Source organism: Ammospiza nelsoni, chromosome 7 (genome assembly GCF_027579445.1).
Source record: "Ammospiza nelsoni isolate bAmmNel1 chromosome 7, bAmmNel1.pri, whole genome shotgun sequence".
NCBI lineage: Eukaryota > Metazoa > Chordata > Aves > Passeriformes > Passerellidae > Ammospiza > Ammospiza nelsoni.
In genome coordinates, this window is record NC_080639.1 from 11,008,438 (window position 1) to 11,026,860 (window position 18,423).

The window sequence follows — 18,423 nt, forward strand, 5'->3', positions numbered from 1 at the left end:
AAACTCCACCACCACCAAGTACCCTGCAGACAACCTGCAGGTCCTCTTCCAGCTCTTGTGCAATACAAGGGCTTCTCTTGGGGGCCAAGGAACACAAGCAAAAAAATCACTATTATGCTGGGATAGCATTCATTTCAGATGTCAAAGCAGGCAACCAAAGACCTCTTATCCTCTCTTCCCAAGGCATTGTGATAAATCTTAGTGGATTTCTTAGCACACACAGAGACCAAGCATACGGTAGCTTTTAAAGGAAAGAATAGGAAAATTCCCGGTGCTTTAATATCATTGGCAAAGCTCAAGATATTCTACTGAGAGGTGTTGGGCTTTTTTAGACATTATAGCTCTTAACAAAACTTGTGGAAATCCATTTGGCTCCCCACATATACATAATTCCCACAATTTCAATAAATATTGATCTTTGTTTGGGTATCTATTGAGATTAATTGAGTTGAGAACTAAGTATTGACCAAAACAAAGAGGAGGTCAATACTTGCATTGAAGGAAAATATACATTCATCTTAGCTGAAAACGTGAAGCCCAGAGGCCAAATATTTGCCCTAAATTATTTATGCTTTATCAGTCCTGGAGATTCCACTGGTGAAGATGAGCATTAAAAAAACTTCAGAACTCACATAGGTTATATAATTAGTTAATTGCCCACCCTAGTGTAACACATGATCTCAGTGTTAATCTTGAAAGTGCTACAAATGAGAAGGACTAGTTCAGGAATAAAATAAAGACCTGCTCCCTCCTGATGCGCAGATTCTCTTTCAGTGAAACAGGTTGTTGAAGAGATGATCTAATATTAAGTTTCCAACAGGTAAATTGTGTAAAATGGATTGGATGACCTATAGACATCCCTTCCAAACTATATTATTCTACAAGTGCTTAAAGGATGGCATAACCAAAATCCTATATAGTTCAGTGTCCAATGGCTGAGTAAAGACTCATTCAAAGACTCCATAACAAGAGTTAATTTAAATCAGAACAAAATGCAATAGATTTTTTCCCTTTTGCAAATTCTTCCTGTATTGAAAAGCTTTCTTAGTCAGGAACAGAAGTCTAATTGGGTGTAGAATAAACACAATACTTTCTGATATTTGAGTCACAAAATAGTCTGAGAAAGATCGAGTCCAACTCAAGCTGTTATTTTCCTTGCTATTTCATCTGACCTAAATATGTAGTCTACAATGACAAAGCCATTACAAGTGAGCAATAGGTGACGTTTTTATCACATCTGATATGAAACATTTTATCATCATCTGTTCTAGGTACTATATATACTAAACACACATTAATTTAGTATATTGCACTGCAATAACTCATATGGTGTGTTTAAAAGGCAACCTTTAACATATCAATATGCCTAAAATGCATTTTCCAGGGAGATAATCTTGGCTGAAAAGAAGCAGACACTGCATAATAGGGGAAAACAAGCTAGAGTTTTTCAGAATCTTTTTAATTTTATTCATTAGAAATCAAAGTGTTCATACACTATTAGACTGCTGAAGCAGTGGAAAAAACATGTAGCTTTTAATGAAAATGCTAATAAAATAGGAAAAACATAACTTATACAGAATGGAGAAGATTAAACCCCTGGCTTTTCAGACATGATTTGATTGTGGTCATAGTATGAACATAAGGATTTCTCATGCAAAGGATTCAATTTCAGATAACAGGCTTTATCTTTTATTTTCATCTTTGTGCAATGAAGAAACATGTCAGCTTCTTTGTTTTAATATTTACATTTTGGTCAAGGGAAGTGGTCATACTGTCCTGGACAAAGCCCACTACAGCACTACTTCTCAGGGGAAAAAGCCCACCAAGAAAAAGGCATCTAAACCTCACACTCTGTCTACAGAGATCTCATCTTGTAACCTTTTTTCCCCTCTTTGTTTCACTAAAAAGTCCCTTACATATTTCATCTGGATTATGGTTAGCACTTCATCTCTGTCATTTTTGTGAGGGGAAGAGGAAAAGGACTGCAGACATTGACATTTTAATTTCTATCTGTCAAGAATGAAATCTTTGAATGAGCACACACTCTAACAGGACTGGGAGATGGTGGCTGAGATCTTCACACCAGAGTAAAGTAAAAACATAGGAACTGGAAAATGTCTTAAGTGATCCACACTGAGAAAACTATTTTAATCTGTTTAGCTGAGCATCTTATTTTTGCCTAAAATCAGTACATTCAAAAGAGTATGAGAACAAAATTAATTACTGTGTTATTTAATACTGATCATAGCAGAATCGGGGCAGGTTCTCAATATCAGATCATTTTTTTTCCTCCATATATCTCTAATAACTCTCCTCCAAAGTACTTTAAAAAATGTTTTTATTCACAAGGTCAAGCTATAAGTAAAGGTGAGACATCTTGCTGTTTTCACCTGGAGTGAGAAGGTATATTTAGACTGTAATTTAGGTATTCAGAACCTCTGTCTCTTATGACTGTGGAAAAAGAATGAGGATATTAAAATCCATGTGCCAGTAGCATCTTTTATCAACACCTGTCTCTCTTTGGGGATTTGTTGAACTCTTAATAAAACTTATTTCTTATTTGAATTATTTTTTTTTACAATAAAAGCAGGATAAAAATAAAACCATGATTTCTTTATTTCATAAAAACTGGAGAGAGCAGAAAAACTACCATTGGTCCTTTTAGAAACTGATTGGGTAAAACATGGAGAAAAAAAGTGGTGACAAGCATTTGCTGAAGTGCTAAGAAAATAGCTAGGGAATTTCAGTGCTGGAATTAATCAAGAAAGTGCACTATAACACAGTAATCAGACTTCTTAAAAGCCTAACTATTCAGATTACTTAGTCCATTAAAAAATGCTAAAAACTCTAGATTTTCAGATTTGCTGCGTAGTAGTCCAAATTACACCTATCATTGTGATTAAGTAGGATGATTTAAAAATCAAAAAAACCGATTGCCCTGTCTCATGAAAGTAATACTTGTGAGCCAATAATTAGCTCCAAATAGTCTGGCTCTATGTTTGACATGGTTCCATCACAGCTCCTGAACAGGTGGAACCAGTGAAAAATCCTGTGCATACAGACACTAGGCTAAGATGTGATTACTACATTTCATGAACAAGAAAACATATAAAATAATTTTAAAATAATTAGGATTACCAGTGTCAACAATGAGTTGATGAGAAATGCCTTATGGCAGGGATATTCAGGAAAGTCCCATTTTGATACATCTGTTGCTTATATCTCACTTTAGCAAATGCTTTAGAGAAAACTTGGCACAGGGAAGAAATCCTTAAACCTAGTAATAGTCAATCTAGCATGTTTTGATTACTCACAATCTGTAACAAGTACTAGGAACAATAAAACTTTATTGTAAATGCTGTGAAAACAACACTTTCCTCAGCTTAAGTCTGAAGATTTCTGGAAGTACAGTAGTCAGTGCATTTTAAAGAGAAGTTGCTGCAATTTTGATTCTTTATGGATAAGAAGTGCTCAAGTCAGTTATTTCTGGAGGTGTTAGTAATGACATAAGGCAGCAATATAATCACAAATACACTGCTGTATATTCTTGCATAAAAATTATGCTATTTAGTCTACATTTATAAACCAAGTGCAGTCTGCCTGTGATCTATTTCAACACTGGGAAATAGAGGAGATTTTATATTTGCTAAACTTTTCCAATTAACTATTTGGATATAATCAGGTTGAAAATTCAGTGATTTGGTGGTTGCTTATTGATGAAGACATGAACAGACAGACAATCATTCATTCCTCTAAAATGAAAGGCTTCCAAATCTTTGGCTAAATTGCATTTCTTTATGCAATTACCAGAGGAGAGAGAGGAGTTAGGGCCATGGCTCCAGCTCTGTAATCATAAAGTCAATTTTAACTGAATGAGTGTGGAAGTGAACAGTCCAGGACTCTTGCTGTCACTGGCAGAAGTGCCAAAATAAGACTCCCTCCACCGAGGGCCACCAGGCTTCAGTACTTTATTTCTCTACACTGGCAGAGAAATTGGCAGAGCTTCACTGACCTCTGTTTGCAGAGAAATGCAACTTCAACACAGTGAATGGAAAAGTGCCTAAAACTCTTCTGTGAAGCAGCTTTAAAGAAAAGAACTATGGTTATTTGAAGAATATTAACAAGTCCCAATATTTTTCCAAATTAAACAGAACCTTTAAGACTCTGCGACTTTTTAAAGACGCAGAAAATCCTGCATCCCACAAAACTGAGTAAACCATATACTGTATTAAAGGGTGTAAGATCTTCAAATCAAGATAAACTAATAATCACTCCTGTTTCATTTAGTGCTTGATATTTACTCCAGTAACATTGATTAGGATGGTAACTTCCCTAGGACACCACTATGTGCTTAGTCAGCTAATCCATTGTATCCCTTGTAGGTAATTGCTACAAGGTGTCCAAAAGCCACAGATTTTTGATATTTCTGCAAGCAGCTGCACAGTTTGGCAGGAGATGTACGCAGTGGCTTGCAAACAAATTTACAAATAAAGCTTCATAAAGCAATTAACATTCCTCAATTAGGTCTCTGCCAACCCCAGCATCTCAAATCAAAACTGTGTCTCAGGGTAGGAAATCAAGCCCGAAGTGACAGAAGTATGTGGACTGAAGGTAGCTTAGTAGCAGCTTACCTTCTCTACAGTCTTAGAGAGGGAGATGTTGAATAATTGAGATCAGAAACTGAATTTAGCTGTTCTGAGCGGCCTTGCACGCTCTCTAGGTCAGGGTAGACTTCCAAATATCTCGCTTTAGTGCATCTCACCATTTCACTTCCAGAAGCAGGGTGATAGCAATCAAATATCTAGTCATGTTCTCTGGATTCACGCAATATCTTTACACTTAGTAGAGCTTTATCATGTATATTGTTCTAAAATCTCAAAAATGACCAAGGTAAAGTCACATGGACAAACTGATCACTCCATACATCTCAAAGGAGATGAGCCACATATTCCCCCCATTGGTACTTAAGTGATTCAAAATCCACCTTTTATACAAAATAACACACGCAACTCAGTCCCTATGAACACCAGTAATATACACCTAAGTTAAAAGGGTAACCATACAAAAAAAGACTGCCAGGGTAGAGTTGCAGCCTTCCTCACAAAGAAGAACTTTTTCTTAGGTTAAAAGTATTCATGGAGCTGCTGTATTAAAGTTTATGGAATTACACCAGAAATTAATTTGAGCTTCATTGCTTGGAGTGTAAACAACAGCATTATTATTTTGTTCAGACCTTTCTGGTCTTAATGAACTGATCAGATTATTCCATTCAGAGGTTTCACAATGATGAGGATCATTATGTTTTGTCAAAAGATTCAGCACATAACATTCATAACACCAAAGCTTTGCAGCAGCATAGCATTCTAATGTTAAAGGTTGATAAATTAAGCAGCTTTGAAATTCTCATTAAGTTTGTCAAGCTGAATTGTCAGGTATTTTGCCTTAGCTAATGGCTTGGGCAACCAACAGTCATTCACAACCAAGGCCATGGTTATCTTATTTAGGTAACTGAGTAAGTGTTCACAAAGGTGTCAAGCAGTAAGAAGCTGTTACGGTTTGAAGCAGGCTGCTCCAGATTACAGAATACTTCTAAAAGAAAGTTTCTTCCATCTACTTATAAAGAGACATATCAAAGTTTAAAAGTATTTTGCATGATTAGGACAAAGGTGAATTTAATTCATTCTTGATCTAAGTGTGATTCACATTGTTTATCTTCTCCTGCTTTCAGATACTGAACCCAGACCTGAAAACTCCACTACAGATTTATCATACCTGGTAAACATTTAGCATCACCACACATCATCTACATTTCCCGTTTTTCATGAAAGCCAATCATCCTTCATGTCTGCTTTTAACACTTCCCCTTAATTTTAATTTTCATCCTCCTCTTTTGAAAAGGTATTTGCAGTTCACAATTCCCACTTCCATACACAACAGAAGTAATTAAGACTAAAGATACAGAAAGAGCCATAACAGCATGGCTGCCCTCTGGCCTCCTTATAAAAGGCCTAAACCACCTCCCAGCCCTGCTAAGCCCCCTCCAAGACACCCAGTTTGGTTTTATCAAGAACAGTTAAGAGACTGATAACTCATCTTTAACCCTCACTGTTAATGAAGCTGAAGAGAGTCTTAATATTCATAATTATTTATCTGTGCACCATCACAGTTTTAAGCCTTATAAGCCTCTCTCAGTGCATTTAATGATATTACTAGCAGTTTGAAACAGGTACTATTGTAACTCATTCATAGATGCTGAAAGCTGTTATACCATTCTAAGTGACAATCCTTTGAAGAGCCCTTCTACAAAAATATAAGTAACATTTTTGAGGCATCCACAAAATGAGGAAAAGAAAGTACTGCAGCATTCATGACAAGTTTGGGGATTTTTTTTTTTCTCCTATATATATGACTTTTCCCTGTAGGAATTGTGACAAGAATTCAGTTGTGGAACAGTGTAAATCATCAATTGCCCGACTAACCTGAGCTCTTTAATTACACACATCCACCACCACACACTTAGAGGTGCAAGGAAGGACTTCCTTCTGCTACAGTAATTTCATTTTAACTTGTACTCTGAAACCAATAAAACCAAAAAATTGTTCTGTTTGTATTTTGGTGGATTGACAGTGTGCACATAAGGTACAGAATGACTTTTCCATGCAAGTTCTGTGATTATTCTTCTGTCTCACATTGCAGCAGTTGAAATGAACTCCCTCCTTCCTTATTGCTCCATTACAACCTTATACTGCATTTTGACAGCCCACGACATCAACAAGTACTTAAATACTCGTGTTCATCACGTGGTTAGAAACAGAAGGGAATTTTCTTTCAAAGTTTTTCACTGTAGATTTCCAAACCCCATGGGCAGGTCTGACTTTCCTCCTTGTATTGTTTGTACCCTGCCTTAAAGGTAACACAATATGTGCTTTGGAACTGGGGTGTGTTGAGTCTCTGACGCATTTTCTGTGCACTCCAGGACTGTTTAGTCAGCGCAGTGACTCAAGCAACCATGGCAATTTTGTAACAGATGTAGTCTGCAAGTGCATTAATATTCAGATGAATAAACAGGAGTCCCTTCTTTCCAGTGTTCCTCAAGTTTTCTGTAAGATAGTGTGGAGACTCTCTCTGGCTCTAAACTACAACCGAGCTTTTCAAAAGCTTTTCCTGAACTAGACAAGCACTGGGACTTGATAATCTAGAATGGAACAGAACACATCCTTTGGAAAATAATTTCTTTCCCCTCAGCAGACACATAAATGTTTTTCAAAACAAAAATACCACAAAGCAATTCACTAAGACACAAAATTCCTGCAATGCAGTCTAGTTCATGGACTTGTTCATGGGATCTGCGAATAATTAAAAAGCATCATTGCCAGTGACAATTATTTTCAACTTCATTAAATCTTACAATGAACCCATCCCTATCATAGGAGTGCTGGGAGGAATTGCTCAGTGCAATATCTTCAAGCTCTCATCTCAGGAGCACTGCAGACTGTCCCCATGGTGACCTTAGAGACATTTATAAAAAAATTAAATTCACTGTACATGAAATGTAGATTTTTCTGGCTAATGGCACAACTTTACACATCTTTTAACATGTTTAACAGTTACAGTGCTGAGGATATCCTGCATGAGCCTTTTCCTGTGGCACAGGTACCTCTGCTGAGTGTTACAATTCAACCCACAGAAAACTAAAGCTTTGCAGGAAGAGACTGGAAGTGCCTCAAGCTGCAGGGACAGGACTCCCTCCCAAGGCTTTCAGTTGTATTCCGGCCTGAACTCTGAAAACATTTCAATATTCAGCTCAAATTCTGACTGAGGTTCTTCCTGAAATATACACTGCCAGTGTGCAAAAACATGCTGAAACCAACAAAAAAAAATCTCAAAACCAACCAACCAAAAAATTAAACAAAAACACGAGGGAAAAAACCAAAACAAGAATACCCCCAAAACCCCCCTCAGTAACTTCTTGAGAAGTACCCCCAAATGCCTGTCTTTGCCATTAGTAGCAAAAATGAACTGTACAGTGATAGTAGGCCAACTTGAAACTTTTTGAACTACAGCAACATCTTAAAATTGAACTTAAATTGAAATAATCAAATGCATTTTTTTTTGCAAATTAATAAACAGATTTTTCACCTGTCTGCCTAAAACGTGACTTCTAATTTTTGTAAAAATCCACTCAAAATTTCTTGCTGTTTCAGGAAACTGATCCAAGCTATTCATTATTTCACAGAGATATCTTTAAGTGTAAATTATGAAATAGAGCAGGCATTTTTCTTTCATCTTCTTTAACCAACATCATCCCCTAATAGTCACATCACTTGGGAATAGGCAACTTAAAACTTCACAATAAGAAAGACGTTGTTTAAGGATTAAGTGCATTTCCTGATTACACTGCACTTCAAGATTTGGATGAGTACCAAATATTAAGACCTTTGTCTTCAGGACAGATTTGTGAAATCTCAGTGAGTTTCTAAATCTGCAGATAAACCTTGTAGGGACTACAAATAAGCTAGAGGACAAGCTAGGAATTCAAATTATCTTGACAAATAGGCAAGCAGCTGAAAAACAAAGGATGTTTATTCAGTGGGGACAAAGGCAAGGTTCTGTACCTCAGCATGAATAATTACCTATGCAAATGTAGCACGTGGATCAAGTAGTTAGCAGTTTTACAGGAAAATATATGAGTTTGTCATGCATCAGTGATGAACACGAGTCAACAGTGTTACAGTGTTGAGTAAAAGCCAAATACCCCCATCAGACAGCTGGAAATGAGAGTCAAGATGCATCAGGCAATCTTTTCCCTGTAGACAGGGCCAATAAAGCTTCAGCTGGAGCATGCCATGCAGCTCCTCACTTTGATTTCCAGGAAATATAGACTAAATGGGGAGAGGGAAACAGGGCACTCAAACAGCCAGGGTTCATTACCTACGACAAAAGACAGAAGTGTTTGGAAGTGTTTAGTTGAAAGAACAGAATATGGGAAATGTGACAATAGCCTATAAGTATGCAAAAGTTTTTTGTCAGACAGAAGTGATGAACACATCTGTAGCCATAGTGAACTAGGGAAGAAAAAATTGCAGTTGCAATAATAAAGATTCCATTTCCTCCCCAGAAAATTTGCCTCTATTCCAGCCCTTCACCCTCCCTTCCAACACAAGTGAAATGGACACCATCTCTAAGTTGGTATTTTTAACAGCTAAAAGAAATGGCTGTTAGAAATAAAGAAGGTATAATAGAGGCTCCTAAAGTACTTCTGAAAGTTCCTTCCAGTATTATTTCTGTTGAAAACCTGCATGTAGACATTCATACAGAAACTGAGACCCAGAGAGGAAGGGCAACAAAAGTACAAGGAGAAATTGCCTCTCCTGTAACTTTTCTCCAGTTTTCCTTAACTGTGGTACAAGCACACAGGAGAGAGAGAACCAACTCAAGCTTCTAGCTATTATTTGATATTAACAGAAGAACATGTGCCTAGCTTCTCCAGTTTGGGCTGGCAGTTGGGTTTTCCACATTCAGAAAACTACGGGAAAAATCATATCTGACAACTAATTCAAAGCAGTAACCCAACATTGCTCATTCTCACCATCAGCTAGTGTTTTATTCCCAACTAATGACTTAGATCCTTTTGAATTTGGCAGTCATGTGCCTTTGGAGTACAGGCAGAAGAGGGGAGTACTCCTCTACTAAGAGAACACAGTCGTTGTCATTTCAGAAATTAGCAGATATATAGGAAAGCCTTGGCTAAAACTCTACAATTACTCCAAACTAACAAAAAGGATGATGCTGGGTCAGAAAAGAGTTCCTCCAGTTTTGCTTTACAAAGAACACATTCTCCGAGTTTCCTGTTTGGAAGTCTGGCATTTTTAAAGGTGGGGAGGATATGCAGGGATGTGTGTGCATTTGAGGGGTTTTAAACCAACAACACGTCTTGGGTTGATTTTATATAAAACAATGTACTGCCCAAGCTTTTTACACCCATCACACTACCTAATTCAGAAGATTAAATTACAAATCAGATATTCTCATGCAGGGCTGAAACACTGCATGGATGGTGGAAGACAGTGAAATATGGGAATAAACAGAGTTTTGCCATTACATTTCAAGAAAATGTAATTCCTAGAACTATTGCAAGTATTTAATGAAAAAGCCAGAAAGACACAGAATATTAGAAAATATTTAAAATCCAGACACGTGGGTCTTTTTGACAGTATATAAGCCATCTAGGGAAGGGTTTTCAGTGCCTCGTGGAAAGCTCATTCCAGAGCAGAAATCATGTCAGAAGTAAATGTGGTAACTGACAGGTGAAATTGAACAGAAACAAACCTTGAGAGTTATCAAAGGAGACTTGGAGTTGTATTTAAAAGCCAGAAATACACAGCAAGGAATTGTTGTGCACATATGGTCTGTGGTGCTGCAGCAGTATCTATATTTGCTATCACAGTCTTTAAAAAAAACAAACACCAAAAGCAGCTATGTTATTGCTTTGAATCTAATGGTTCCCATCATCTAAATTCTATTCCTTGATGTAAGCATACTGAGGATACTTTGAGAAGAAAAATCACCACCCAAATTGGTCAAAGGCCTCGTACAGCAAATGGGACAAGAAAATGAAAATATATCTACAACTCAAGTAAAAATAATGCCAGGCAGCAGATCTCCATATAATATTTGCTAGGCTGTAATGTTTTGTAAATTAAATTTCTGAAGTGAGTTTACATGTATAAACACAGCAAGCAGTACTTAGTTAATCCATAAATGTATTGGCTCAAGGAACAGTTTTACCACATGGTGTTATTTAGAAATCTGTGAGGCTTCTAGAAATTCAAAATTTTACTCTGCGGAAGAGCTTTCATTCCTGTTGCCCTGAATTTTCACAGTATCAAGTTTCAGAATACCTATTAGCAAAAATAACAACACTGATTGAGATAAAACGCAATTTATTGTAGAGAAAACAGCTAGACAGATTAAACTTTAGGACATATTCTCCTCTTGATATATGTGCTTAATTCCTCTCAGCACTAAAGGGTATTATTTGCATGTTTCAGAACAGACTATATGCCTTTCAACTTCACTGTAATATGCAGGTTCCATTTCAAAAATGAGTGGGTGTTAAATACAAGAGCGTACCACACAACACTCAAGATTATTTAATGATACAAATAACATGACTGCACCATGCCAGGAAGGTTCAAAGAGTGGCTGAAGGAGATTTAAGTTAGCAGCCCTCTCCATCAGATAATTTCTAAGGCCACCAAAATATTTGCTTTTACTTATTTGTGCTTGCTGTGTTCAGCTAAGAGACCACCCCTTTTATCCCATGTATCCAGACAAGTGAAACTCCTGCAATAGGACTTGTCAAAAATCCCACAGTAGAAAGAAACAAATTCCATCAGTTACACCTCCGTGCTTTAAAATGCCTATATAATTGTGTTAAATATATAAAGTATTTACAATTTGCTTTGAAAAATTAAATTAGGGCCAGAAGCCAGGTTTTTTACATTATTTCTTCATATTTTTTTCTCTAGTTTACAGAGTCTTGGAGAAGTAACACAACATTTATGTCACAGTTAACAGTTGGACTCCATCTTTCAGGTATTCTCCAACCTCAATGATTCTACCATCTCTGATGGAAGTGAGGTTTAACTAGAGATTGTTCACTATTTGGCCAGATCAGTAGGGAACAACCCAAAAATGCAAAGTATTTTCTTAGGCAATACAAATGAAATAAAGAGTAGATACAAAGTGGTGCCAGCATTAAACATGAGGTCAAGCGCTTGCAGTAGCGGTCAGGAATAAACAGAGGAATGAAAGAAAATTTCAGCTATCTGAATACATTTTCAAGACACTCATCTGTTTTGACTTCAACACTGACTGTTGGACAGAGTCTAGCAATATACTTTACTAACTTAAGAAAATAAATAGTGAGATGCAGCCCCAAGTACTTTTATACTCCAGTACTGATCAACAGAGATTTCTTAGAAAGCAACCTAGAGCATCTGAAGCCAACAAATAATAAACTGCAATTTAACTACATTCAGCTGCTTTGGCACCAAGCAAACAATCAAACTTCTGAAGAGGCCAGCTTAAAGCAAATTGAAAAAAACCAAGCAAAAAAAAAAACACAATGAATGAGCAAACTTCCAGCCTCCTCATCCTTTACTATAGTAACAATGAAGCAATAGGTTTGATATATCAGAATTATATTATCAAAATTGTAATATTCTGGTCCAGAAGTAAAAAAAATTTAAAGCAACATGAAGCATTTGATAAGGTTGCATTTTTCTCAATTCTCTAAATTGACTAACACACATCAGGTAGAGCAAAAGATAAAGTCAAGTTAAAACCCTCTCTGAGTATTTTAAAGATATCCTGATATGATAACAGAGAAGCTACTACCAATCTAGTTTTATATCCCATTTACATGAAGCTACAAATAGTAAAAAAAAAACCCAAAACACCACAAGTGATAGGAATAATACTTCTGCGGTGTAAAAGAGTTTCACAACAATACCTGGGAGATACAGTATACACACTTGGAGTTTTTTCTTCTTAAGGATAAGAGAAAGCTTGCTTCAAAACTTATGAGAAATGGAAGAAAACAAAAGAATCCTTAAAGAAAAGAATCCTCAAAAGCATTTGTTGCACACAAGGGGGAATATTAGCTCCTTCTATGAGAAATGCCCAAGTCATATTTGCCCACCTAGGGTGCTGGCAGAGCCAAGGCAAACACATCCCTTTGACTCCTGAGCAAACCCACTAATATTTTTGGTTTTGCCAATTAAGATAGAGTTGAACAGCAAGGATCACAGACAAAGTTTCAAATACCTTTCTCACCCCTTTACCCCAAGCTCTACTCCCCCTCCTCATTCCCAGCTCCCCTCCTGCCCTGGCCAGCACCCAGCAGTACCTGCCTGCAGCTCCTTCCTCTTTGGGCTCTGCTCCAGCGCCAGCTTCTCCCCACAGAGCACAGCTCCCAGGGGATAAAGCTGCTCCAGACTCTGCTCCACCTCCCCAAGCAAAGGCCATGCTGTAACCTCCCCTATTTATCCCCACCGGGCACTCCCAGGTGCTTCTCTGCTCTCGTCACAGCCTGAGGGGTGGGACGCAAACAGGTGCACCTGGGGCACCATGGCTGAGGGCTGGCTGTGCTCTGGGGGCAGCTGCATCTGGTTGGAACTAGCTGTAACAGATTGGAACCGGCTGGAAGTGGTTGGAACCAGCTGGAACAGGCTGGAAGAGGTTGGAACAGTCTGGATGTGGCCAGAGCAGCCGCAGTGCTGACGCCCCTCAGGCAGGCCCAGCTGCGGCCCCTCAGCGCACAGCCCCCATGAGGGCCATGGCACAGGCCGACCTGGGAACTCCCATCCCACCTGTAACTTCACACTTTTATTTTTAATCCTTGCACTCATCTGAGTGAGAGGTACTGGGGAATTCCACACTGGCCACTACACAAGCCATTTGACAAGGTGTGCACAGAAGGCAGGAGATTGCCTCTCCCTCTCTCTCTCCACACCAACACGCAGCCCCTCAGCCCAACCCTCGTTTGACAGAAGTTGCTGTGTAGGTAAACTGTGATGTTATTAACACTTCCATCAGAGTGTTTCTCCAGCTCTCACTGGCCACCACCATGCTCAGAGGATGAAGAAACCACGGAAGTTGATGCCCCAAGCTTCAAGGGCGGGTGAGTGCCATCCATGATTTTCCAACATGCAGTCTCGCTCCATTTTTTACTCCAAAGATTCAATGCCCCTTTGACGCCTAACCAAACTAGCAATTAGTTGTCAAGGCGCAGTGGAAATGTCAAAATAAAACCAGTAGATTTAATCAACATTTCCATGGTAGATGAAATTATGCTGCTTAATGGCTGAAATGGGTTGCAATAAAAGTGAGTTGACTGTGTATCGCTGAAAATTGATTCCTGGAAGAACAGTCAAACACAATTGCTTCAGGAAAGAACATTAAAAAATATTAAACCATGGGTCTCTCAATTGCCTTAAAACATGGGCATAAAATCTAAATCTCTTTAGGAGTATACCAAATTTAGCCGTAGATTTAGCTGGAGAAAATAAATTTAGAAAAGGAGATTTTGTTTGGAATAAATCTTCAGAACAGCCTAGCTGATTGCCTTTTCATAAAGATTTCATCTTCTGGGGGGAAAAACATGTTAACTAACTCTCCCTGGTGCTTTGGATATTTGAAGTTTTTTGGTGAAATATCTCATTGTTTTCATTCTACAGCAACTGACAACAGTGCTCTCTCACCAGGACAATGTATATAGAAAAGGAAAAAAAACCTTTATTTGAAAATGGTGGGGTTGACCCATGAGCTCAAAAATGGAAACATCATTCTATATGTGACGCTTAAATTGGACAAATATCTAAAAATATCCAACAAACATTTTAAAGATAAAATTATTTTATAAACAAGACTGTTGTTGATATTACCATAGGCACAAATTTTGCAACATCTCAAGCAGCATGTGCAGACCATGTTTACAACTTTTTTGAGGTGAAAAAAAGCTACTCATGTTCATTCTTAAGGATTTATTTGCAGTTGGACAATTAAGCTTTCTATGTCTAAATACATTGTGGTTTTATACAAGATATTTGGGAAAAAATATATGGAAATTGGTATTCTTTTTGCAGTTCTGCTTCTGGATAATAGCACAGAAAATACTTCCATCATGCAAATTAATCTTGTGGAGAAATGACAGACTGATGTTGACTATCTTGCTGTCAAATTTTAAAGCAGTATCTCATTTTTCTTTAACTTTTGTAAGTACCTAAATCTATCCATGTGTTTTAAAAAGCAAAGTAAATGGGTAAAGAAACTTTATTAACTCTACCTACATGTCCATTTTTTGTTGATAATGTCTGGGGTTCAAAAGCTGAATCTCTAGGAAAGGGTAACAATTTCATATTTTGTCATTGTATGATAAGAAAGGACAAGTGCAATAACAATGCAGCAGATATGAGGATTTTCACAGTTAGCAGCCTGTCTGTCATATACCCCTCATTATCTGGCATGCAGATGGCTTTTACAATATTTTTCCCCAAGTATCCTGCAGTACTGAAATGAATTGTATAAAATTATCTGCCATATGTTTATAAATACTATGTACATTGTGATTACACCTAGGCTGAAAGAGAGGGACATTTGCATATGGAAGCTGTCAGATATCTCACTAATGGGCAATATTATTTATACATGCACCTTACAATTAATTACAGATGAAGATTACTACTGGGAGAAGAATTAAAGAGAGTTGGTTTAGCACAGTCTGACAGGTTTCATATAGATGCACTGAATTGCCTAAACACAATTTGAAAAGTCAGGAAAGCTTGCGTGGAACCTAATTTTGCTGCTGCAAATAAATACCCAGCCACTTATCTCTTTCATCCCAAATGGATGTTCTGGAAATAGGACAAACACTGTGACAGTTGCTTTGAACCAAACATTGATATCAAAAGAGCAAAAATTAGATAAATATTCCAGCAAATGCCAAGTCTAAGGGCTGCAATGACAAGAACTTTAGGAAATATTGGAAATAGCTGCTCATTCAGAGAATTGTTCTTACAGGGGTGCTTAGTGAAAGATGTGTGTAGAGTGACCTAAGAGATGCACCATTTCTAATGAACAAATTAACTGTAAAGCCATTGTAGTACTGAGCAGCTCCCAAACATCCAGGGCAGGAGCAAGGAGAGGAAAGGAACAGACAGATGGGCGAGCTAGAGCCAAGTGCACAGAGTGGTCTGAGAGGGAGGGAGCAGGGAGATGCAGGGCAGGCAATTCTATCCCACCCCCTGCCTTGGCTGCCCCATCTGCCACGTGACCTCTGTAACTCACAGAATATCCTGCAGCTGAATTACCTGGTTTTGCCTGGCATGGTGAGTGGCTGCCAACCTGGCCAAGGCTTGATACACCTGTTGTTTCTTTGCATTTTAATATCATTGTTTGTCATTACTGTTGCATTAACTGCTGGCTCTCAAGAAATGTGCATAGTTAAATCTGTAATTTTTCTACTCTGAAAACCTTCTTGTTCTTCTTTTGGGTAAATTTGCATATCCGAGTTAGAAGTATCCTCATTAGCAACCTGTTTACACTTATATTTTATGAATTCTAAATGATTAAAAGAACTGTCCAAAACAGCAGTGGACCTTGGTCTCAGACCAAAAAAGAGATCATCCCCTTTTACTTTGCTGCTGCTTCATCCAGTGTTTAATTACCTTCAGCTAAATATCCCTAAAACTGCTGAATATGAATTTGTTTTTATCTTTGGTTGTAGTTCTTCCCCTTCATGCTAACTCACAGAATTTTCTGTTGCAGACAACCTTTGTTTTGATCTCTGCTTAGATAACTTATTTTGTATAAAGGGCCTTTTTTCCTTTCAATCTACAAATGATGGTGACTTTCCATGCAACTTCTTGTTTTCTTTCACTGTGTGTGTTCTGTGGTAGCTGTTAGCTCTGCACTGAGAGATGTCCCAGAATGGAAGTGCTGAATTACAAATGCACATGTGGCCATTCAGAAAATATACCCTATGAATCTCAGATAGCATCTAATTTGACATTATGGCCTATTCAGCATGCACAATATCCACATAACAATCACAGTCCACAGTCATGTTGTGCTAAGAATCATACAATCACTTTGTTAGACTCACTTGCAGAAAGGCTGCTTTTCCAGTCCAACACATAAGCCTGAAAGTAAATTCATTGTGCTGGAAATTTCTCAGTAATTATAAATCATCTGGAAATAAACTAATTTGTATGTCATTTAAGAAACAACACTCCTTTTGGTTGCTGCATGTATCTAGTCATGGAGTTGTTGGAATGATTACAGCTGTGTTCATGTAATATGGAAATGCAAATACAATGTAACCATCTTTCAGCAATAGATCAGGACACGTTTTGAAAACTGTTTCAGGGGAATTCCTGCCAGAGATGTGTGCACTGAAAGTCATTACAGCAACCACTGTTGATCAGTCTTTAAAAAACAAACAAAAAAAAGACATTCCCAGACAGTTTGTGGTCAGCACAAGAAGTTGGAAATTCCTGGAGAACCTGTTCAAATTTCTCAGTTACTCCCCTACATGTGCTCTGCAGAAACTTCCATTACATTTCAGGTGAGAAAGGACAGTGACTCTATTCCTACTTCTAAGAAATGGCTTGGACAAAGATTTTACAGCCTATGTGTACTAAAATGCATGGATACATGCTCTGCACTTGTAAGGATAAAAAAAGCAGGAAGAACCCCCACTTACTTCATTAAAAAATAGAACGTCTCACTAATGCAGCATCACTTTCAGTTTTTTCTCTCTAATTCAGCAGCTACAGAAATTATCATGCCCTAAACTGACTCCTCTGAACATCAGACTTCTCACTGTGTGGAGTGATCTGACATTAAAATACATTCATTGACTGGCTGCAGAGCTGAGACTCCAGCACTATTCCCCATGTATCTTTGTTTAGTGGCTCTGCACAACAGATGGAATTTTATGTCATGCAGCATTAGGCTACTGTTAAATTTTAATTTCAATTAATGGTCTTTATACTCTTTCTTTATGCACACCAGGGATACTTTAGGCATCCATTTCCCTTCTAATTAGCTTTTATTGCTGAATTCATTCTGAATCTCTGGAAGTCATTAGATTCTCTAGGATTCACAGCTGAATTTACTTACTCTCTAATAAAATTAATTAGTCCCTCAAAAAAAGAAAAAAAAAAAGGCTGAATTTGGTCTCCTTTTATGCATATAGGTAAATATTAAAAGTCTGAAGTGTCTACACATCCCTTTCTGCTAGAGTTTGCTTTTTAATACTGACTTTCATCCTGGTTATTGACATCAGTGTTTCTCAGGTTGGTGCTTTGCCTACTTCATTTAAAATGAAAGCTGTTTCCAGGGCCATGTCTCCTGGTTTATGGCACAACATCACTTGTACACCACACTGTGTCAAAGAGCAGGTTTGTATTGTGAGTTTCCCTAGAATATTGTGCTCACTGTAAAACTGAGCCTAAGGTACAGGTAATTTTCACAAGCACTGCTTGAGGAACTCAGATGATCTACTCAAAAATTGTAATAAGTATAAAAACTTTTGTTGGTCTGTTGGAAAACAGAGAAACAACCAAGGTAATGCAAGAAAGGAAAGAGTCAGTATCACACCAGTGTGACTGCTTTCTGCATTTTTAACATTTGGACAGTTGTTTATAAAAATTCTTGGCTGGCTAAGTGGCACAACAACATTAAGCTCTAATTTATCACTGTGCTATAACTCTGAAAATTGAATAATATACCTTCAGGGGAGAGGCAGTGAAAGATCTCTTATTGTATATATTACAATGGAATATTTATGACACTAGTTAAGAGTCTGTGACAGCTTTTGTGGTAACCTCACATTTAGAGAAGCATAAATTTTAT